The 21,942-nt window shown below is 49.5% G+C and overlaps 1 protein-coding gene across 4 annotated transcripts in view; it reads right to left on the bottom strand.

Moving 5' to 3' along the window:
• ARHGEF4 (Rho guanine nucleotide exchange factor 4) overlaps nt 1-21,942 on the bottom strand; it is a 187,361-nt gene that overhangs the window by 21,272 nt on the left and 144,147 nt on the right. The window contains exon 1 of one of the 4 annotated variants that reach the window (XM_036388451.2): nt 16,359-16,864. The exons of 2 other annotated variants lie outside the window; for them this stretch is intronic. The gene's annotated coding sequence lies outside the window, so the exon portion shown is untranslated. Of the gene's footprint in view, nt 1-15,343; nt 16,333-16,358; nt 16,865-21,942 lie in introns of those variants that run through there. One more of the 4 variants, XM_036388452.1, reaches the window with a different exon arrangement.

Genomic DNA, 21,942 nt, shown 5'->3' on the forward strand with positions numbered 1-21,942 from the left:
GTGCCTGTGCACAGCACAAGCTGAGCCCAGCTCCTCCTGCTGCAGGGAGGTGTCACAAACATCTTTTATGAAAAATGCTTTCATTAGGATCTTTTCTCCTGAGAAGCTGAGGCCTCAGGAACAAAATGTAACCAATGGTTATCTGCTGCTGTGGAATGCAACAGGTGCATCTGGGATTGGGCTCATGTGGTTGTTTCTAATTAATGGCCAATCACAGTCAGCTGGCTCAGACTCTCTGGTCAGTCACAAGATTTTATTCTCATTCCATTCCTTTCTATTCCTTGCTAGTCTTCTGATGAAATCCTTTCTTCTATTCTTTTAGTAGAGTTTTCGTATATAATTTTCTTTTAATATAATATGTATCATAAAATAATAAATCAGCCTTCTGAAACATGGAGTCAAGATTCTCATCTTTTCTCTCATCCTGGGACCCCTGTGAACAGCACCCCAGGGAGGGAGAGCAGTACAGGGTGAGGGGGTGGCTGGAGCCCAGCTCCTGGGCAGCCCCATGGAGGGGAGCTGATTGAACACTCAGCTCTCCCTGCCAGAGCTGGGCACACAGCAGGGACAGCAGCTGCTGCCACGCCCTGCTGAGTTACACATCCCTGTGGGAAGGATGGCTGCTGCTCAGGAAATGGCAGAACCTGCTGAACCCTCAGAAGAGTGGCATCCAAACTGTGACCAGCACATAGAGAACATGGCTCTTTCTCAGACAAAATTCCTTCTCTGTGTGTTCAAACATGGCAGCCTGGATCAGTGCTCTGAGTGTGATGTGCAGGCTGGCACACACTGTGGCCATGTCCAGAGAGAGACTAAGGGACTCCCTCTAGCACTGAGATGATCACACAACAGAGCACTGATGATGTGAAGGCATTAATGCCACACAGTACCACACTGTCACAGCTTGGTAATGTGATGGGAAGAAAAGAGACCAAGCCTGAGCCAGCATTCACAGCACAGAGGGCTGACACACTCAGCTCACAGAGCCACATGGTTCTACTCAGAGTCACTGAAATCCACAGGGCTGGGTAGGGAATCCTCAGCTGGTATTTTAATCCATCCATTAATATTAATATCTTACATTTTCTCTAGTCAACAACAGCCATACTGTGGATGTGACTTAGAAAACACAGGAAGTCACAACTGTGGGATCACCAGCCTGGCACTGCCAGTTCTCAGGCAAAGGAGTAAATAAAATACACCTGAACAACAGGCCAGGATTTGTATAACTGACAACAAACACCATGTTTCTGAGGAGGAATGATCTATAAAGCATGAAATAAAGAGCAAAAAAATATTTCATCTGTTCATGGAATTATCTCAATTACTGTAATACAGCAGCCCTGCACACCCCTTCATGTGCTCAGGCTGACATGGCACCCTCCCTGCCCAGCTCCTCCTGTGCTGGCACCCCAGGGTGGGCAGGGCACACCTGGGTGCTGAGTAGGGATCAGGGATCAGGGCTCTGCTCCTCTCTCCCCAGCTCAGGCTGTGCCTTTTACTGATATTTCCCACTGTGTCCAGTCCAGCTCCTGGGCAGAAACACCCACCACACCCAGGCCAAGAGCCCCTCCTCTCCCAGAGCAGGTACAGGTGGGCAGCTCAGAGCCAGGACTGGCACCTCCATGGCACAGGAGCAGCCAGGGTGCCACAGGGCACTGCAGCAAGGAGAGCTGCCCCAGCTGGGGGCACAGCACTGCCCCATCCTCCCCAGGGCAAGCTGCCCCGGGGAAACAGGGGCAGCACTGCTGCAGTAAGGGAGAGAAATCCTAGACAGAGGCTTCATAAAACCAGACCTGCTCTCCTGGAATCACTGCCTGGCCTTGTCAAAGCTGGCCCTTTGCAAGTTCCTATGTGAAAGCAAGCCTGGTGTGAGCAGTTCATTAACATAACAATCTATTCCTAGGTAAAAAAAAAAAAAACAACTTGTACCTGTATAAACTATTTTTGCATCATCAGATAGAAAAATGAAAACTATCTTTTACAAACAATTTCCCTGCAGGTATACACAGTTTGAGTGACCAATCAATACAGGATAACAACTTGTTACTAACCAATAAAGTAATTGTCAAGAAATCTCCTGAGCAATTGGAGCCCCACACGAGGTCTGTAACACTGTATAAAAGGAGTTCTGTGAATAAAGAATGGCTTTTCCCACCATGAAGAAAATGGAGTCCTGCATGATTTATTCCCATAGGGCTCTCCTACCCCAGGAAGGATAAAACACACCAGCAGGTCAAAGGGTTTTGGCAAAATGTGTTTGAGGTGGCAGCACCAAGCAGCTCTGCAGAGGGAGCTGCTGGCTCGCAGAGGGGCTGGAGGGAAGGGGATGCTCACCCTGCCAAGCACCTCCTCAGCTCAAAGGGCTCAGATCACCAACCTTTGATCTTTGCAATTAAAGCAAGGTTTGGAAAACAACTAATAATTTCCATGTGAAACAACATTTATGTGCTGGCTTTGTATGTCAAGGACAACTCAGTACATGCTCTTGAAGAGGCCCAAACAAGTGTAGAGCAGGGAAAAGTTAGAGAATGCAAACCAGCCATCCCACAGCTGCTCCTGCAGCTGGCAGTGGGGAAAACAATCAGAAATCAACTTTTTTCTTTGTTTATAGAAACATCTAACTTTGTAGACAGCAGCATTTGCAACCCAAAGGCAGCACTAGCCCAGATGCCTGGATCTGAAAATCGAGGGCAGCTCTGTTACTGCCCTGGCCTTTGTGTGTCCCAGCTCCTGTTCCAGCCTTCCCTGCTGCAAGGGGAAGGCACTGGAGGGGCCTTGGAGCGGCTCCCTAGAACAGAGGCTGGACAAGGTTCAGAGAATAAAGTGGGGATTTATTAAAGGCCTCAAACAGGTTCACCTTGGGCAGTCACAGCCTCCCAGAGGCTACACCCAAGCTGGACAATGGGCACCAGTTTTTCAGACAATTATAAGTTTGGTCCATTCACATATCAGGGGTTTATTCTCCAATTACAGCCTCAGCTAATGAAGTCATTTACCCCCAGTTTGCTCCCCCCATTCACTTTTTTGTACTTTTTGGGTCCTGAGGCTGTGGGGTGTCCTTGGGTCCAGGCCCAGAGGGATTGTTTTGTCTGACAGAATGTGAAGACAGTAAGTCACACTCTGTGTGGAGTTTGGAGTGATGCACTAATGCACTACAGGATCTGAAAATATAAAAGCTGAAATCCTAAGGCATCAGGGCAGCTCCTCCCATGGCACAGATGGAGGGGAGGATTGATGGATGGCTCCTCCAAGCAGTGTCTACACAGAGGCTGCCAAGGAGGAGACACAGCCAGGGCTGGTGCACAGAGCTGCCCCAGATTAAGCCCATTCTGTGTGGGCAGACAGACCTGGCATGCCAAGGCCCATGCCAGGGGTTGTTGGCACTGCAGCCCCTTGTCCCTGTCTGTCTCAGGCTGGACACCTTGACATAATTACCTTGTATGTCCTGGTCTTGTTTAGACAGGACCTCAAGGCAATGTTAACAGAGATAAAAGATCTCAGCAATTTACAGAAGGAGGGATGAAGATGCCTTCAGGAAATAGTTATCTTTGAGCTACTTGTTTCCATTTGAATAAAATTTGAATAGCTTTCTCTTGACAATGCCAAATACACTGGATCATGCAGAGCCAAAAAATAAACCCAGGAGCATCAAAAGAACTGGGAAAAGGGAAGATCAGGGAGAAGGTACCAATTGAATGGAATTTCTTTTTCAGCTCTGTGACCCTAAAAGAGACATGTTCCACAAGGAGCACCTGAACCCAGCCCTTCCTGGTGAGCTAAAATGGTTGCCATGAAGCCTGTGCTCATTGCCTGTCCTCCCTGAACTTGTGTGGAACAGACTGAAGCTGAACTGGTGCAGCACACCAAACACCTCAGCCCTGCAGCAGTCCTGACCCCAGAGGCAAAGCCCTCCCACAGCTCCAGATCCTTCAGCAGTCACTTTGCTTCCAGAGCTTCTCCCCTGCCTCTCTCGCAGCAGAGGAGTGAAAAAAAATTACTTACACACATGCCCCACATTTGTGCTACATTCACACAAATACTTATTTTCTCTGAATATAAGCAGAAGCCAAAGCTGGCCTCTTCCTTGAACTGAACCCATGGGATAGTTTTGAAAATGTCACAGAATGACCAGGTTGGAAGAGCCCTTCAAGATCACCGAGTCCAGCCCAGCCCCAACAGCTCAACTAAACCCTGGCACCCAGTGCCACATCCAGGCTTTGTTAAACACACCCAGGGATGGGGACTCCACCACCTCCCTGGGCAGCCATCCCAGAACTTTATCACTCTTTCAGTGAAAACTTTTCCCTGCTATCCAATCTGTATTTCCCTTGGCACAGCTCGAGGCTGTGTGCTCTGGTTGTGTCAGTGCTGCTGGAGAAAGAGCCCAACTGCACCTGACTGTAACCACCTTTCAGTGAGCTGCAGAGAGTGATGGGGGCAGCCCTGAGTCTCCTTTTCTCCAGGCTGAGCACCCCCAGCTCCCTCAGGGGTTCCTCTCAGGGTTTGTGTTCCCAGCCCCTCTCCAGCCTCCTTGTCCCCTCTGGATGTGCTCAGTGTCCCAAGGTCCTTCCCAAAGTGAGGGGCCAGAGCTGGGCACAGCACCCAGGGTGTGCCCTCAGCAGTGCCCAGTGCAGGGCACAATGACCTCCCTGCTCCTGCTGGGCACACCATTCCTGATCAGGCCAGGCTGCCATTGACCTTCTTAGCCACCAGGGCACACTGCTGTCCTGACAGCTTGCTCTTGCTTCCTCTCAAAACTTTGAGCTTCACTGTCTAATGACGAGCACCAGAGATGGAATTTATCTCACAGAGCTCCTGCCATCTGAGCAGCAGGCACTGAGTCTGCAGGAGTTATCTGGATTGGCTCTCAGAGCATCCCCCTGGTGGGGAGACAGGCACCCCAGGGAAGGGCTCACCTCTCTGAGCATGATGAGCTAAGCCAGCCCCGGGGCTCCCTGCCTCCCTCACTGCCAGGCAGGAATTTGGGCTGCCCCTGCTGGGCTGGACGTGCTGCTGCCTGCCTGCAGGCTGCCAGAAGCACCAAGCCAGCTCTGCAGGCACAGCGAACACCTCAGTGCTCCCTGCTGCTCCTCTGCCCACGTGCCCGGGCACCAGGAGCCCTCTGTGCCCGCGTCCCCTCGTGGGCAGGGCTCGTGTCACTGCCTCATTCACAGCCCACGCTCTGTGCCCCTGCCAAGCCATGCCCTTGGCGTTTGCTGCCCTTTGCCTGCACTGGAAGCTGCATATTTTTCAGCAGAGATTTTTGAGACTGATTAAGGGTAGTGGAGGACTCTCAGGCATTTACCAAGCACTGCAGATCTCCATTCAAAATATTTTAATTTGACAGTGATTCTCCTTAACAGATCTAAAATGTCAGTCGACAAAGATCTTAATCCAGCTAAGTGTGCTGGATATTCCACAGTGCTGCTTTTTTAATCAGTGCCTGTAGTTAAACTCCTCATGTGACATCTAGTACAGCTGCCTCCATTTACCAAACATTCAACATTTGTCATCACATTTATTTGGTAAGAACTATTTTCCACAAAACCATTATGACTGGCATTAATTACATTATTCCCTTTTATTGATATCATCTGAGTCCTGATTCCCCCTCAGAAGTGATTTAAGCAGATGGGAGGAGGAGGAGGGTCCCCCCTGCAGCAGGCAGGGAGAGGCTGTGAAATCTGCAGTGCTGCAGGGGCAGGGAAGCCTTGAGGGGAGTGCAGGGGGCAGAGCTGTGCTGAGTGAACCTGAGAGTGAAGAGTTTGGCCTGAGAAGGCCTGCCAGGGGTGCACATCCCTGGGTGCCATTAAAGGGGATCCCTCAAACCCCAGAGCGATGCAAGAACCTCACAGTTCCTCACCTAAAATGGGGGAGCTGATTATTACAATGCAAAAAAAAACAACTTGAAAATTGCTTTCCACCATTTTGCTTTTGTCTGAAATAACTCAGGAGAGTCCTTATGAAGGAGAGGGGACAGTCACCTGCAGCTGAGGAGGACACCTATATTGTATTTGCAGGGAATGATGCATCTGACTCCATGTTCTCAGAAGGCTCATTTATCACTTTATGATACTATATTATTTTAAAGAATACTATACTATACTAAAGAATACAGGAAGGATACTTACAGAATGCTAAAAAGATAATAATGAAAACTCCTGACTCTTTCCAGAGCCCCGACACAGCTTGGCCCTGATTGGCCAAAGAGTGAAAACAACTCCCAGCAGAATCCAATGGAACAATCACCTGTGGGTGAACAATCTCCAAACACATTCCACATGAGCACAACACAGGAGAAGCAAATGAGATCAGAATTGTTTTCCTTTTCTCTGAGGCTCCTCAGCTTCCCAGGAGAAAACCTCCGGGTGAAGGGATTTTTCAGAGAATGTGAATGTGACACACCTAAATCACCTCAACCCTGGCAGTGCCCTCAGGATTCCATCCATCACTCTCCCATGGCCTGTCTGTCCAGGAGCCTGCTAATTTGGGGAACTAAGATCCCTAAGTTTTGGCATAAGGAAAAACCAGGAGCAAAGCCCTTCTCAAAGTTTTAGGTACCTCTGCAGCAGGTTCTGTGTGTGTCACATTTTATAGCTGCACACTGCAGTAGCTGGTAACATGTACAGTCAGTAAAGCTGAAAAGCAGCTTCCATTTTAACCTGTCAAGCAATTTTCCAGAGGAGATTTGTTGAAAATTCTGTGTATAACACATTTATTTTCTGGTATAAGTGAAATGTATTTTCACTCTTTCTAAACAAGTAGGTACAACGCTGAGTGACAGGGTGACAAAATGGCAACAGAAATTCAAATGTAACACAAACAATATCTATCACAAGTGGCTGACTAAATGAGCTGCTCCTCAAGAAGGTCTTTGCAGACCCATTTAGGAAAACATCAGCGCTTTCCACCAGGGTCAGAAGCCCAAATATCAGGAATGACTCAGAAAGAGAGAGGAGAAGCAGGCAAGGCACAAAGAGCAGCAGGAATCAAACGTGGGAGAAGTTTCTAGGCCAGCACAAGCTAAACAGACCTTGAAGCTGCAACAGAGACAGGTGGATGGAGGGTGGCCATGAGCTGAAGGCTCACAAAAAGGTCATTTCTAATCCAGGCTGCTGGGCACCCAGTGAAACCACCAGGCAAGAAGCTGGGCACAAAAGCAGGACCTTTTCCCTGTGGTGCATAATTGAGCCTGTGCTACAGGAAGCCCCACAGCCCAAGGCTGTGATTTTAAAAGGTGATTTTACAAAAGATTAAGTAAATGTAAGTCCTTCAAGGACATTTAAACACATCCTGTCTGGATACAGCCCACCAAGGGCCTTAAACACACCTGGGAAGGCACACAAGGCAAAGAGCCAGGCCATGCCCAAGTCACAGGTAAAAGTGTCACTGGGCCCACAGACCTGGGCATTAGGGTGGCAACATTAATCTCACAGAGCATTAGAGCATGAGGGAAAAGCACAGAAGGAAGGAAATGCTGATTATCTGTACTACCCACAGATACAAACTGTTCTTAAACCAGAGAGCCCTGGCACTGCTAACCTGGCAGGCACAGCTACATCCCATGAGGAGCAGCAACACTGGCACTCAGGTGGAAAATCAGCACAGTAATTACAGGGACATTGGGATGTCCCCTGGGGCAGGGCTGCTCCTCTCCTGGCTGGGCCTCCTCAGCATTTCACACATTCCATCCTACAGCAGCAACCCTCACCAGGGACACCCATCTGGAGCACCATCCACCCCTACACATGGATGTCTGACTCCTGCCATGCTGTTCTTTCCTCCAGAAAGGAGGATGGAGGTGTAGCCAGGGAAACCTGGCTGAGCAGGGATAGAAGGAGTCCCTGAGCACAGGTCACAGGAGCAGGCACGTGCCACATCCTCACTCAAAATGTCCAAAAAGCTCTTTGCAATTAAGAGCTCAAAGGACCTCAAAACCTCCTTAAAGACACAAAACTTAAGTCATTCCAAAGCTCTAAATCAGCTTAAACTCATCTAAGGCCCTACAGTGTTTTAAGCATTTTAAACCCATCTAAAGCCTTAAAGTGGCTTAAGGAGCTTGAAATACTCTAAGGCTTAAAAGTGGTTTAAGATCTCTAACTTTTGGCTCAGGCACTCCCCTCCCACCCCTCACTCCTCACCCCAGGCACCAGTTACCCACCCAGTTACCCCAGGCAGCCCAGATGCTGCCAGAAAAGCACCTGGAAATTGTCCATGTACCCTTCCCCTGCTGTCCTTGGTTTCAAAGACTGGAGAGGTGCAAGGCCTGGGGTTGAACTCTCAGGTTGGAACAAGACTCTGACCTAGGGCTCACACAGCTACAAAGTTTGTAGTTTCTGGTTGCAGTTTGGCTGTACATGAAAATTGTGTCAGTCTGCCTGACTCCCCACTTGACCTCACCAAGAGTTTGAAGTCTGCACTCACTGCAGAGGATGAAGCAAAGCTGGTTACCACAATTTGTCACATTTTCTGATGCCCTGATTTTAACTGTGCATCCTGGGAATGGAAATGGCCCAGAATGTTTCTGTTTGGTTGTTCACACATTTAAGAGTGATTGCTGTTGCAGCTTTTTTACACTGCCATTTCTCAGACACCCAAGTAGAAATTATTTTCATCATAAAATTGTATTTAATGCTACATATTTAACATATTTCTCTGTCATTTATGCTTTCCCCATTCTCCCCTTGCTGCAGGACTACCCTTCCTCTGTGCACTCCCACCAGCACATTCCCTTGGGATATTTCCTCTCCTTTTCCCTCTCTGCAGGACGGCTCCTGCTTCCACCATTTCTCTTATGACTTAATTCTGGATTTTTCCTATCTACCTCCTCTTTTGCTTTCTCTTTCATCATTATTTCTTTGCACAAATGAGGAATGTACTCCACAGATCCCTCAGGATAATGTATCCAAACCAGTTCAGCTGTAGCTATTCTGCCACAGAGATTCATTGAGCATAAATGCTGCACCCTGGCTCCTTGAAGAAGGAAAGGAAAAGGAGCCATGCAGGCCACAGGCTCTCTGCCTGCTGCTGACTCTTCCCCCAAAAGATACAGCACGTTACGGAATCACTTGTAGCTTGAAGGCAAATTAATCTAAATTTGTTTTACAAATAAGGTTAAAGAAAACATTTAAAAGCAGATACAAATTGCATTGCTATAACAAACCCTTCTGAATCATCCAAGCATCAGCCTCAAACTCCAAACACAGTTCATGGCTTTCCTTTTCATGTGTGTGCATGAGTTAACTGCAATGGAACCCACTGCAAAAACATGCTGAAATCATTTTTATTGCTCCTGTCTCCTGTGAAAACATCTCCCTTGCATTAAACTGTGCCAAAGTCTGTACAGCACTGGCAGGTGCTGGCAGGAGTGCTGGGCCAGCACAGATTGTTTATCAGTTTCCATGATGTGGCTCTAAGATGTTCTCCCTGCCTCAAAGAACCATGCACACTTCAGTACCATTTTCCTTCTTCACCTTTTCCTGACAGAGAAACCCTGCAGTGCTTTGGTGACATAAAACTTGTAACTTCCACCCCTGCCACCACCACCCATACCCTGCCTGGTGATGTCTTTGCCATGTACACACACTGGGTAGATCCTTTCTTCACAGAACTAAGAACTGCTGCTTGTCCTATTGTCTGAAAATGGAGCAGAGGAAAATCTGAGTAACAGACAGAGGAGAAAAACAAAAAAGACCTTGATAATGTCTCACTGTCAGGCAAAGGAGGCTGCCTAAGCCTTTGTTTTTGGTTAGTATCTGTAAATATAAAAATGAGTCATTTCTCTTGTAGCCCCTGCAGAAGGTTCTTCAAGTTCTGTACACCCTAGAAAAAAATCCAAACCCACCTTTTCCTATTGGAAGTGTCCTGCGCTAGGTGAAGGAGACGTTCAGGAAGCAGCAGCTTCCTGGGATCTTCTGAGGCCCTGTACTATTCTGCTTTTGAATATATCCATTTTCTTCATTTGTCTCACAGCCACACCACCTGGATGAGGAGATCTAATGGCCTAAACATTGAAATAGAACCACACTCCTGTTTCCAAGAGCACATGGCAAACAAGTCCTCTAGCTTCAGGAGACCAAAGCAGCTGCTGCTCCTCCTGCAGGGCACACCTTTGGTCCAGGTAGGAAACCCCTCACCTCCTGGTGTGCACAGTGCCCATTCCTGTCACCCTGACTCCCTGCACAGCCCTCCCACAGTGGCCTTTTGTCACCAACATATTTTCTGAAAAACCCCTTTGCCAGGATTTCTTCTCCTGGGAAGCTGGGAAGCTTCAGCTTCTCCATGTTTTGCTCCTCTGGAATGTGATTTGGAGAAATGTTTACCCAGCATGTGAATTGTTTTTAATTAATGGCCAATCACAGCCAGCTGTGTCAGACTCTCTGGTCAGTCACAGGATTTTATTATTCATTCCTTTTTCCTTTCTAGCTTTCTGATGTCTCCTTTCTCTTTCTTAAGGGTAGTTTTAGTATATAATTTTCTTTTAATATAATAATATCATAAAATAATAAATCAGCCTTCTGAAACATGGAGTCAAGATTCTCATCTCTTCCCTCATCCTGGGGACCCTCAAACACCACCACAGCCTTCAGTCCAGGTAGGAAATCCCACACCTCGTGGTGTGTACAGTGCCCATTCCTGTCACCCCGACTCCCTGCACAGCCCTGACACCAAGAGTCATGCCTGGAGTGATCCTGGCTGTTTTTCCAGCAGGACAAAGTGGTTTTGCACAGGCAGCTCAGTTTCAGCTGAGCATGTTCTGGTAGGGCAGGCAGTGATGGGCTCCTGCCATTGCCAGCACTCCTCTCCTGGCATCCAGGGCAGATCTTCTCACTCTGTAATTAGATTATGCTTATTATAACGAGTGCTGGCTCCTGGGCACTACAGGTGTGAACTGGGATGCTAAAAATACCAAGCCATGACTCCTTAGCAGCCTGTCTTTCCCTAATCTCCTGCTGGAACCATTTCATCTGCTGAGGTGAGGAGAGCTGAGTTGGGCTGCTGCTGAGAGATGTCCCTGTAGCTGCTTGGATTCACCCAATGCCTTATCCAGTGTTTTTCTTTCCATAGAACATTTTCCACAGCACTGCAGATACCCAACATGCCAGGAAGGGACCAGATCATGGCTGACAACAAGCACAAGCAGTGGAGCTCTGCTGTGCCTGTGCAGCTTGGAGCTGTAGCAGCACAAAACCACTCAGGTACTGAGAACCACAAACGAGCCCAGCTCAGCAAGAGACAGCAACTGATCCCATTCCTGAGCCGATATCCCAAACAGACACAGCACTGGACAAGCACAAGGTTCCAGCTGTGGGCCCTGTGTCACCTTGGCTTTGGCCAGCTCTGGGCAGGAGGGGCTGCAGGAAGGACAGAGGGGGCTGAAGGCAGCCCTTGTTCCCCCCTTGTGCCTGCTCTGCCACCAAGGGACAGCAGAGATCCAGGTGTCCAGAGTGAAACTGGTGCTCTCTGGAGGGGCTGGAAGGGGCTGTGCCAGGGTCTCTCTCCAGGGAGGGACAAGGGGAAGACAGGACAGGACGTGCAGCAGGATGGGTAGGACCAGAGCCCAGGACCAGCCCCTTGCTCTCCCTTGCAAGGGAGAGCAAACTCCCAAATTTCCCTCTCTCTGGTCCTTCACCTGGCTGACTCCTCTGCTGAAAGGTTGACCAACACCCTCTTGGTACTTTGGGGGGCATTTTTCTTTCAGCTCCTCCAACACAGGTGAGCTATCACATTTATCAATACAAATGCAGAAAGCTTGCATGCACACAACAGGACAGGGAAAGCCACTGTGCTGTGAGACAGGTCCACACCACCTCTTTGAGTTCCAGTTCTGCCACTGCCAAACACAGACAGAGTGGGTGCACTGTATGTGACACCAAGAGTCATGCCTGGAGTAATCCTGGCCAAAGAACACATACAAAGATTCATATAAGACATCATTTTATTCCAGTTTGCAGCACACTCTGGAGTTAACAAGGCCAGTGACAGCATCAATAACAAGTACTCTCCCTCTAGAAATCTTTCTTTAACCTGTGTAATGTGGCTTCTTTTGTTGTGTGTTAATTTTTTATTTTCTTTTCAATCAAAACACTGGAAGGAGTAATTAAAAGTAATTGTTGATGGTATCATCCTAAGTGCTTACTGTGTTTCTTATCTGCCCAGCTCATGCCTTGGATTCCAAGAATAAATCACAAAGACAGCAGATACCACATATCACCACAGAAATGAGTTTAGCCTGGGAGAACAAATTAAGCAAAGATATAATCTAAAGCCCCTCTGGAAATGATGTCTTGGTCTCTCCTGTTCACAGACGCTCTTTGCTCTCACAAGGCTCAAAGCAGAGCAGAAGCAGAGCTCTTGCCTGTTTAATGTTCTGGTGGACTTGTCCCATGCAGGGGACACAGCACATCCCTGACTCTTTCCTTGCAGGGCTCAGGGCACATCCCTTTCCCTGTCCCTGTCTCACAGAGTACCACAGGGCATGGGAAGAGTGCAGGCACAGCCTCACTCTGCACCCAGGGAGGAGGAGGAGGAGGAGAAGGAGGAGAAGATGTCCAGTGGCCACACAAGGGCCTGGCTGCCATGCCCTACTCCACAGAGCAGGGGGCACAGGGAGCAGGGGGCACCAGGGGGCACAGGGAGCAGGGGGCACAGGGGGCAGGGGGCACAGGGGGCAGGCGGCACCAGGGGGCACCAGGGAGCAGGGGGCACCAGGGGGCAGGGGGCACATGGGGCACATGGGGCACAGGGGGCACCAGGGGGCACAGGGGGCAGGGGGCACCAGGGGGCACCAGGGGGCACAGGGAGCAGGGGGCACAGGGGGCAGGGGGCACAGGGGGCAGGGGGCACCAGAGGGCACCAGGGAGCAGGGGGCACCAGGGAGCAGGGGGCACAGGGGGCAGGGGGCACAGGGAGCAGGGGGCACAGGGGGCAGGGGGCACCAGGGGGCACAGGGGGCAGGGGGCACAGGGCTCCCCAGCTGCCTTGCCCCCCTGCCTGGCAGAGCTGCTCCCTCCTGGGGCTGTGGCCCCAGTGCCAGGGCAGGGCCTGGAGCTCATGGAAGGCAATCCCAGCCCTTCTGTAGAGCTCTCCTGGCAAATAAGTGCACTGAGAACAAACTAGAAACCCGCCAGAAATGTCAGAGCCTCTTCCCTGCCCCCAGGGCTCTCCTTCCCCACTGTCCTTCTATCACCACCTACAGCTCCTGCACACAATTCAGGGGTCCTTCACCAGCTCTGTTTTTCCTGGGCTTTATTGGCCATTGCAGCTTCTTCAGCCAAGATGTGAGGCAGGACTGAATGAGTCACAGCTAACACCAGGCTGATGAACATTTACTGGTCAACTGCAGCTTCCAGCTGAATGCATACAGCTGTAGGGGAAGCTGAGGAAGGAGGAAAACACTGAGGTCCCCATAACAAAACTTGGCACAGACACTTCAGCATTAGTCAGGTATCAAGAATCTAGCCAAGCATTGGAAAGAGGAAATTAAAATTCACCAAACATTAAGTGGAAAAGTGTTCCCAGGCTCATAGCAACCCAAGCTAACACCTGTGGCAGGCAGCATTGGAACATGTATTTCCAAAGGGTTCTCTGTAATCTTGATATTTTTCTTACCAGAATTTTTAAATGCAAGACAATTCTACTTTTTTGCTCCCAACTGTTCTGGTACAAAATTGTCCTAAGCAGGAGTAATGCAAATTGCCCCAAGCAGGGAAGGGAAGGGAAAGGCAATTTCACCAGAGGGCACATTACCCTTTCCTATAACACACTTTTCTCCTCACTCCCCTGCACTCCCCAGAGCCCTTGAAAGAAACAATTCTTCCCTTTAGTTCTCTAGCAGTGAGCAGGCCTCCTGCTGCTGGGGAAAGCTGGGGCACTTTCCATCAGCAACTGCAATGCTTCCTGCAGGAAGCAGCTCTGCACCCCAGAGGCACCAAGTGCCCAAACTCACATTTGCATTCCTAGGCCTTCCCAGGTTTGGTATCCCCAACTTAGCAGAGCTCTCCAGCAAGCAGCAGGAATAAGGCATCCCAAACTGAGCATGCAGCAGTAGCAGAGGGTGAGTGACACCATCACCACAAGACCAGCTCCGTGCTAACCAATTTCACAGGACAATAAATAAAAAGAAGTCTCTTCCTAGGCAGAGTGGAACAGGAAGCTACATCTCCAGTTCAGTGACAAAAGCCACCCAAGGAACATTTCAGGACCGTGGCACCAAGCTGAACAAGAGCATGAGTCACTTGTGAACCCAGGCTCAGCCCAGGCTGGCGGACACGTGTGCTCAGCTTCCCAGCTGCCCCACTGAGCCCAGCCCTGGGATTATGAATGGAGCCCATCTCCAGCTCCTCTTCAGAGCTACACATGAATGTGAATAACTGCTCTTCTCATCTAACATCAGGGGTTTTTTGCAGTATTTTACGATACAGAGCAGGCACAACAGCAGTAACTGGCAGTCCAAGCTCGCTGCAGGGGCTGCCACGATGCTGAGGCCTCTCACTGCTCCCACTGACAAGGGCTGGGAGCTTCTGGACCTCAAGCCCTTTCAGAACCTGCTCAAACCTTGTACAGGATTTGCCTCCATAGGCAGCTGCCAAAAGCTTTCTGTCACTGACACCTCTGAGCCCAAAGCTGTACTTTGGTCCCTCATGTGCCACTTGACGACCGAGGCATACATTCCCATCACTCACTTGGCCTCTCCAGGAAACAATCCTTTCTCCACCTTGTGCCATTCCATTCTGATTCCAGCTGAAACTAAGACCTCAGTAAAGTTTAGAGGCGAGCAAAAACAGATTTGTCTGAAAGCCAAGTTGTGAGCTGTAGTTAGCTTTTGGTTTTTTCATAGTGACTTCAGAAAATGACATAGACTGGATGGTTTTGGTGGCTGTTATCACAACGGCTAGATAACAGAATTTATAGCCTAGTTAGAGATTTTTAATAATTCAAAACTGTTCATCTACATAAGAGATTCCCAGAGAATTGCAGGGGGCTGGGGCCTGCTGCTGCCCCACACCCAGAACTGCAAGAGAGAGTTCTCTCTCAGGGAGAAGATGTTCTGCACCTCAGGTGTGACAGAAAGGAGCTCCACAGGTACAAATCCCATTCTCTGCGTGCTAAAGTGACGTGGTTTTGTACGACACTATTGTGTTACACAATCACATAAATAACTGATACAGAGTACATCACTCATGATGACAGAGACAACACCACCATCCAGCCTTTCTCAACACCAGATCAGACTCCAGGAGCCATAAATATTCAGGTCTGAAAGAACTGCAGTAGCCTCAACCAATAGTGCCAGCAAACACACTGCCCTTGTGAAAGCTGTACTTAAATTGCAGATTACCTAACACACAAAATGAAGGATCCTGCTGAATTTTAAGGGCTTGCATCTTTTGCAGTCTTCTGCACAAAAGCAAGCAGTGTCATTAAGAACAGTGCACCGTGCCTTCCTCTCCAGTCTGTCTTCCTCCAGGGATGGGTCTCCTCCATCACCATCAAGCCGAGGGTTGCTCCACTGGGTGCCAATGCCAGTGTGGATGTGCTGTGATGGGCAGGGTGCTGGGAACATCACAGAGGTGGGCAGGCCTGCATGGGGCAGGCAGAGCAGGCCTGCATGGGGCAGGCTGCCTCACTGCCCTTCCCTCCTACCCTCCCACAGGAGCTCTCCTGGAGCTGCTGCTGCGCTGGGCACGGCTGTCCCAGCCCGTGGGAAGCCAGTGGTCTGCAGTCAGTGTCCTGTGCATGGCTGTGCCAGCCATTTTGATACATACAGCTGATAAGCACTGAGGTATCATCAAGGAAATGGGATTAAAGCCAACAAAACCCTTCTTCCACACTGCTGCAGCGATTATTCAGCCTGAATTGCTGATGGACTCTATTAATCAATCTCTTTGGCTAATTGGGCATTACTCATGGCACAGCACAGTGCAGTGCTCACAGTGACAGAGCAGCGGAGGCGTTACAGGCTTCAGCTTCTCCAGCAGGTGTTTACATGTAGCTGGTCCGTGTGCAAGGGCTCCTTACAGGATGGCTGTCCCTCTGCAAACAAAGCAGCACCACTTCGGGCTCCTCCAGGGCTCACAAGTGCTACGTGCAGGCACGGAATCCTCATGGCTAGGAATCAAGGCTGATTAGTGCCACGGAGAGGTTATGATTAAGCAAGTTGCCTCTGTTATCTCTCTCCCTTTCTCTTGTTTACCTGGGATCCAAAGCGCAAGGCACAAGTGATGACAGGAGGAGAGTGAGGGGAGCAGGGTGGGGAAGGAGCTGATGATTAAAAACACGGGAGGAATACTCTGAGACACACAGTCACCGTGACAGCAGACAAGCAGACCAGAGGCAGACAACGACAAGCTGACCTGCTGATTTGTTGCCCAGTCCTGGAAAACCCCATGCACCAGTCCTCCTTCAGTGAAATGCCAAAAGAAACATCAGCACCACGTTGACGATGATGAGGAAGAGCAGGATGACAAAGACCACTACCCGCTGGGTCTCCGGGTTCATGTTGCAGCGGAGGAAAGTGTGAAGCGCACTCCATTTGTGCCTGCTTCTGTCGGGGACCTTTGCCATGGCTTCAGCAAAAAATATTAAAAAAAAGGAATAAAAGAGCCTAAGTGCCTGCCAGGGCAGGATGGGGCAGAGGGCTGTGAACAAAAGCTGTTTGCAGCTGCCAGAAGCAGAAGTCCAAAGGGTTCGGCACGGCCGCAGCACGTGTGCCGAACGCCCCCTCAGCTCAGGGCCGGTTTGTCAGCAGATCCCCGGCGTTCCGCGGCCCCTGTGCCCACGGAGCCGTCGCCATCTCCGGCAGCAGGAGGACAGCGGGTTCCTTGTGGCGGAGCTCCGCAATCCGGCGGCGGTGTCGGCTTCCCAGAGAGCGGCGCCGCGATTCGCTGCGCTCCGTCTCCAGGATACACCGGGCCCTGGCAACGCGGGGCGAGCCGCCTGTGAGGAGCCTCTTAAGGAGGGTCAGCGCGGGATTAGCGACGCTTCTCTAAATCCTCCCACCGCCCTCAGGGCGGCCCAGCAAGAGCCGAGTGCCGCCAGAAGGGAATGCCCGGCTCGGTGGGGCCGGCCCTGCTCGGGTGAGGGCACAGGCGGCTTCCCGCGCACCTGAGACAGCAACAGGTGCGGGGTGTGGGCAGGGGGGTTGCAGAACCAACCCTGCCTCTGCCCGGCAGCCCCACAGATCCAGCCCTGCCTCTCTACCCGGGAACCCCGCAGATCCAGCCCTGCCTCTGCCCGGGAGCCCAGCAGATCCAGCCCTGCAGCCCGGCAGATCCAGCCCTGCCTCTGCCCGGCAGCCCCACAGATCCAGCCCTGCCTCTACCCTTGAGCCCAGCAGATCCGGCCCTGCCTCTGCCCGGGAACCCCGCAGATCCAGCCCTGCCTCTGCCCTTGAGCCCAGCAGATCCAGCCCTGCCTCTGCCCTTGAGCCCCGCAGATCCAGCCCTGCCTCTGCCCGGGAACCCAGCAGATCCAGCCCTGCCTCTGCCCTTGAGCCCAGCAGATCCAGCCCTGCCTCTGCCCTTGAGCCCAGCAGATCCAGCCCTGCCTCTGCCCGGGAACACAGCAGTAGCAGGTTCTGCTGGACTCTGTCTTTCGCTTCCCGGCAGCATCACGGAGCCAGAAAGTCTGAAGGACTTGGCTCCCTCTGCCAACATCTCCGTTGGGCCTGAGTCACTGCAAATCTCCACATATCTGCAATCAAAACCTCTATTCAGCTTTGCAGAGCCCTAAATGTGCTTTTATGAACTTAGCTTTTGCTGCTGGACTGCAAAGTTCACCGATCACCAAGCTGCTCAGGTGCACTCACAGATGCCCCAGCTAATATCTCCCACCCTTGTTGGGCCAGGAACAGGGAAAAGGCACTCCTCCTTGGAAGGATCAGGGATAGATCATGGAGAGCACCCAGCACAGGCCCAGGACTGCACCTTGGGAATAATGCTGCCACTCAAAGAGAGTAAGAAGTGAGCACATCCCAGTCTCAAAGGCCCGGACACACACAAAGCCCTGCTGCAGTCCCAGAAGCTGCTCAGTCACCAAGGCTTCAGGGAATGAGCTATTCAAGAAACCCCCAGTCTAATATTAGATAAAATAGAAAACAGAAGACATGCCTTCATTTTTCATCGAAATCAAGTCCACTGCAGCCCTTTTGTTTCTTCTAGCCAGCAATGCAGAGCCCACCTCTTACTCCACAGCCAGCAGCAATCACTTCCCAGGAGAGGAGGAGGACTCAGAATTCAGATCCTTCATTGACAGCAGGCAGCTTCACATCTTCCAGTTCTCACTTACACCACACATTCCCCCTTGTGAAACTGAGAAATACAAATCCAGCAATCCTGATACTGAAATGGGCTCAATCCAGACCTTGGATTTAGGGCTGGGTGAGACTGGAGCTGATGGAGGATGGAGTTATCCAAGAGGATGACTCTGCACTTTACACACACATTTCCAACAGGGCCACACACATTCCTAGGAGCAGGAACAGAACACAAGGTCCCTCCCTAAACAACTGCTGAATACCTCTGGTGGCCTCCCTCTCTGGGAAGGGCCATGTGGGAGCAGCCACACTACCTGGGTACAAATGGAACACTCTCAGCCTCTCTCACAATTAAGAAACAAACTAACAAAAAACTAGGTTTTTTCAGGTGTCAGCACATTAAAGCCTGTTGTGTTTCTTGGGGATCTGTACAGCTCCTGGAAAACAGCAGGTAGGATATTTAAATGGGAAATGGTTTAAGAGTTATGGCTAGTGGTACTTTCCTTTACTTTTGGAGGTTTTTTCCCCAAATTGCACCAACCTCATCAGGGGCTATAGAGAAAGGGCAGTCAAAACTTCCAATGTCTCCATGTGCTTCTGTCTTGCTTAGTCATAATAAAATCAAATCAAAAATTATTTCAGTTTCTTGTTTCTGAACACAAAGATCCTGCAAATCTCCTTGTCTTTAGCCTAAATGTAGAACAAGGAGAATGATGTACAGGATGAGGTCTTGTGCTCTCAATGCAGCTTCAAGACCTGCAGGAAAACCCCACAAACAGAGCAAACTGCTGGGATCCACCGGCTGCCCAAGTTCATTGTGCTTGAGGTTTTTGGCCTGCAGTGACTGATAACCAGCTTTAAAGTTGATAAGCTTTAAAAAACTCTTTCTCCCTTCCATGTGCACCACAGCAGAACACTTCAAAGCTTGCAGACTTCAATTTCCTGAAAGTTCTTCGAGTCCACAGTTGACTCACATCATTGCATTGTTCAACTCCTGGGCATTCTGCAAATCTTGTCTGGCTTTGAAGGCTTTTTATGCCTGACTGAGTTTGGACATAAGCCACCAAGCAGGATTTGGGTGGGATGTAGATCTTCAGGAGAAGCTAATTATGGTGAATGGAGAGCATGATCACACCCACTTCTCTAAACCTGCACAGCAACTACTATCTTCTATAAGCACTGAAAAGTGCAGTTACACTGAAAAGAAATGGATAAACTCCAGTGATTCAACAAGGCTGGCAGAGCTACACTGTTGGTATTGCAGGGTATGGGGTAGTTTCTAAAATCCATGATAGAATTCTCCTCTAGTCTCCTGGAATCTTTGCCACTTATGAACATACTAAAACATTTGGGGGTGAAAGCACAGAAAGTTTGAAGATATGTGAAAGGGTAAAGCAGTTCACTTCTTGGACACTGCTATGAGCCCCCCTGGAAAAAGAAGTCATGGCAGAAAGAAATTGCAGGGGGGATAAAAGGTACAAAATTGTAGTGGAAGGTACATTTTCATCCAACTCTGGTACCTAAGAAACACATAAGGCCCAGCTACATTCCTTTGCTCTTCTGATGTGCAGACCCAAGTGCCCCCCTGCACTGCATTGCCTGGGCACAAATAACACTTTTGCCTCATGTACATCTTGGAGCATTGCACAATTAATGTTAAGTGGTGTTCACCCTTGTGACCCCTCAGGGAAGAGAAACTGGACAAGGACAAAAGCTGCAGAGTGACTCTAGCTGTGACCTGGCTTTTGTTTCCACCCCCACACAGGGAATGCCCTCCCAAGGTCTGGGGCAGAGACTCTGCATGGGGGAGTCACTTCCATGGTAACTCCAAGTGTTTGCACTGGGGGGGCTCACCAGCTACTGCTGCACCCTGCTAAACATCATGTGGCATTTTTCCATCATGGAAATAAAGCCTCATTCTTATTCCTCACTGATCAGACATGCTTCTGTGGTAGGTGGCACCAGCAAGGATGAAATAGTTGCAAGTTTTACCTCGTGGCTTGTAATACAGCAGGGCTCACTTTGTATAACTATCACTGAGGGAGCATATTTCAAATAATTGTTGCACAATCTCCACTGGAATCTAATTTGCAATTGTAATAATTTCCTTTTACTCATTCTTCTAAGAGCCATCCTCAGCCAGGACTGCACCTTGGGAATAATGCTGCCACTCAAAGAGAGTAAGAAGTGAGCACATCCCAGCCTCAAAGGCCTGGACACACACAAAGCCCTGCTGCAGTCCCAGAAGCTGCTCAGTGACCAAGGCTTCAGGGAATGAGCTATTCAAGGACCCCCAGTCTAATATTAGATAAAATAGAGAACAAAAGACATGCCTTCATTTTTCACTAAAACGATGCTAAATATTGTCCAGTCCTTACTCATCACCACACAGCACACGAGGCCTAAGCTTTTTGTCTGTGTACTCCTGGCCTCCTAAAAATCACACCTAAAGCAGGTGTGATTTTTAGGAGGCCAGGAGTACACAGACAAGCCCAGTGTCTATCAGTGAAAAGGGTGTTTCAATATTGTAACACTGTGGCATTCACATTCTCTGAAAAAATTCCTTCACCCAGGATTTTTCTCCTGGGAAGCTGAGAAGCCTCAGAGAAAAGGAAAACAATTCTGATCTGAATTGCTTCTCCTGTGTTGTGCTCATGTAGAATGTGTTTGGAGATTGTTTACCCACAGGTGATTGTTCCATTGGATTCTGCTGTAGTTGTTTTCACTCTTTGGCCAATTGGGACTCTGGAAAGAGTCAGGAGTTTTCATTATTATCTTTTTAGCCCTCTGTAAGTATCCTTGCTGTATTCTTTAGTATAGTATAGTATTATTTAATATAATATAGTGTAATAAAGTAATAAATGAGCCTTCTGAGAACATGGAGTCAGACCCATCATTCCTGCCTTCATTGGGACATCCCAGCAAATACAATATAACAGCTGTAGTGGGAACTGCAAGGCACACACACAGATGTGAAGAAATAAGACCTGCAGTAAGACCTACAGGTGTACCAATAGAACGGGGATAAATAACTGAGCAGACAAGCAGTGGAGCTGGATCCATCATGCTGGGAAAGCAAAGAGCTCCTGTCCCACAGCAAGGCCACCAAGAGCAGTATTATGGGGGACCAGCCCCTCCTTCAGCACCTTTCCCCTCTCTCCTGCTGAGCAGGCTTGGAAAGCAAAGCTCCAAGTAGAACACTGCACACCATACTGGAGCACATTTCCAGGACTTCCTATTCTTGGCTTGTCACAAATAGGAATGTGCTTGCTACAAGTACAAGAACAACACCATTCAACTCCTCTAAAAGGCAAGGATTCATTAGTATTGTAGGCACTAGTAAACCATGCTCTGAATATCCATAGACAGAAAAAGAGCTCTTACTGGGTCATTTATCAACACTCCCCCTCCAACAAGGTGAAAAGGATATTATCTAAATGTTAACAAAGACGCAAGTGCTAGAAGTGAGTCTGGATTGGGCCCAGCTGACACAGACAGCTCCTGCCCCTGCTCAGGGCAGAGCTCACGGACACCAGGCAGGCAGCTCCAGGGTTTGCTGGCACTGTGAGTGTAAATCACAGCAAATGTGAACTCCTTTACAAGTTTCCCTAAGGGATTCCTAAAGAGGACACCTTCTGAGGCAGCTTTCCTCTCTCTTGTTGTACCACTGAAGGCACAGACAC

The sequence above is a fragment of the Molothrus ater genome, chromosome 10 (assembly GCF_012460135.2).
Source record: "Molothrus ater isolate BHLD 08-10-18 breed brown headed cowbird chromosome 10, BPBGC_Mater_1.1, whole genome shotgun sequence".
Classification (NCBI taxonomy): Eukaryota; Metazoa; Chordata; class Aves; order Passeriformes; family Icteridae; genus Molothrus; species Molothrus ater.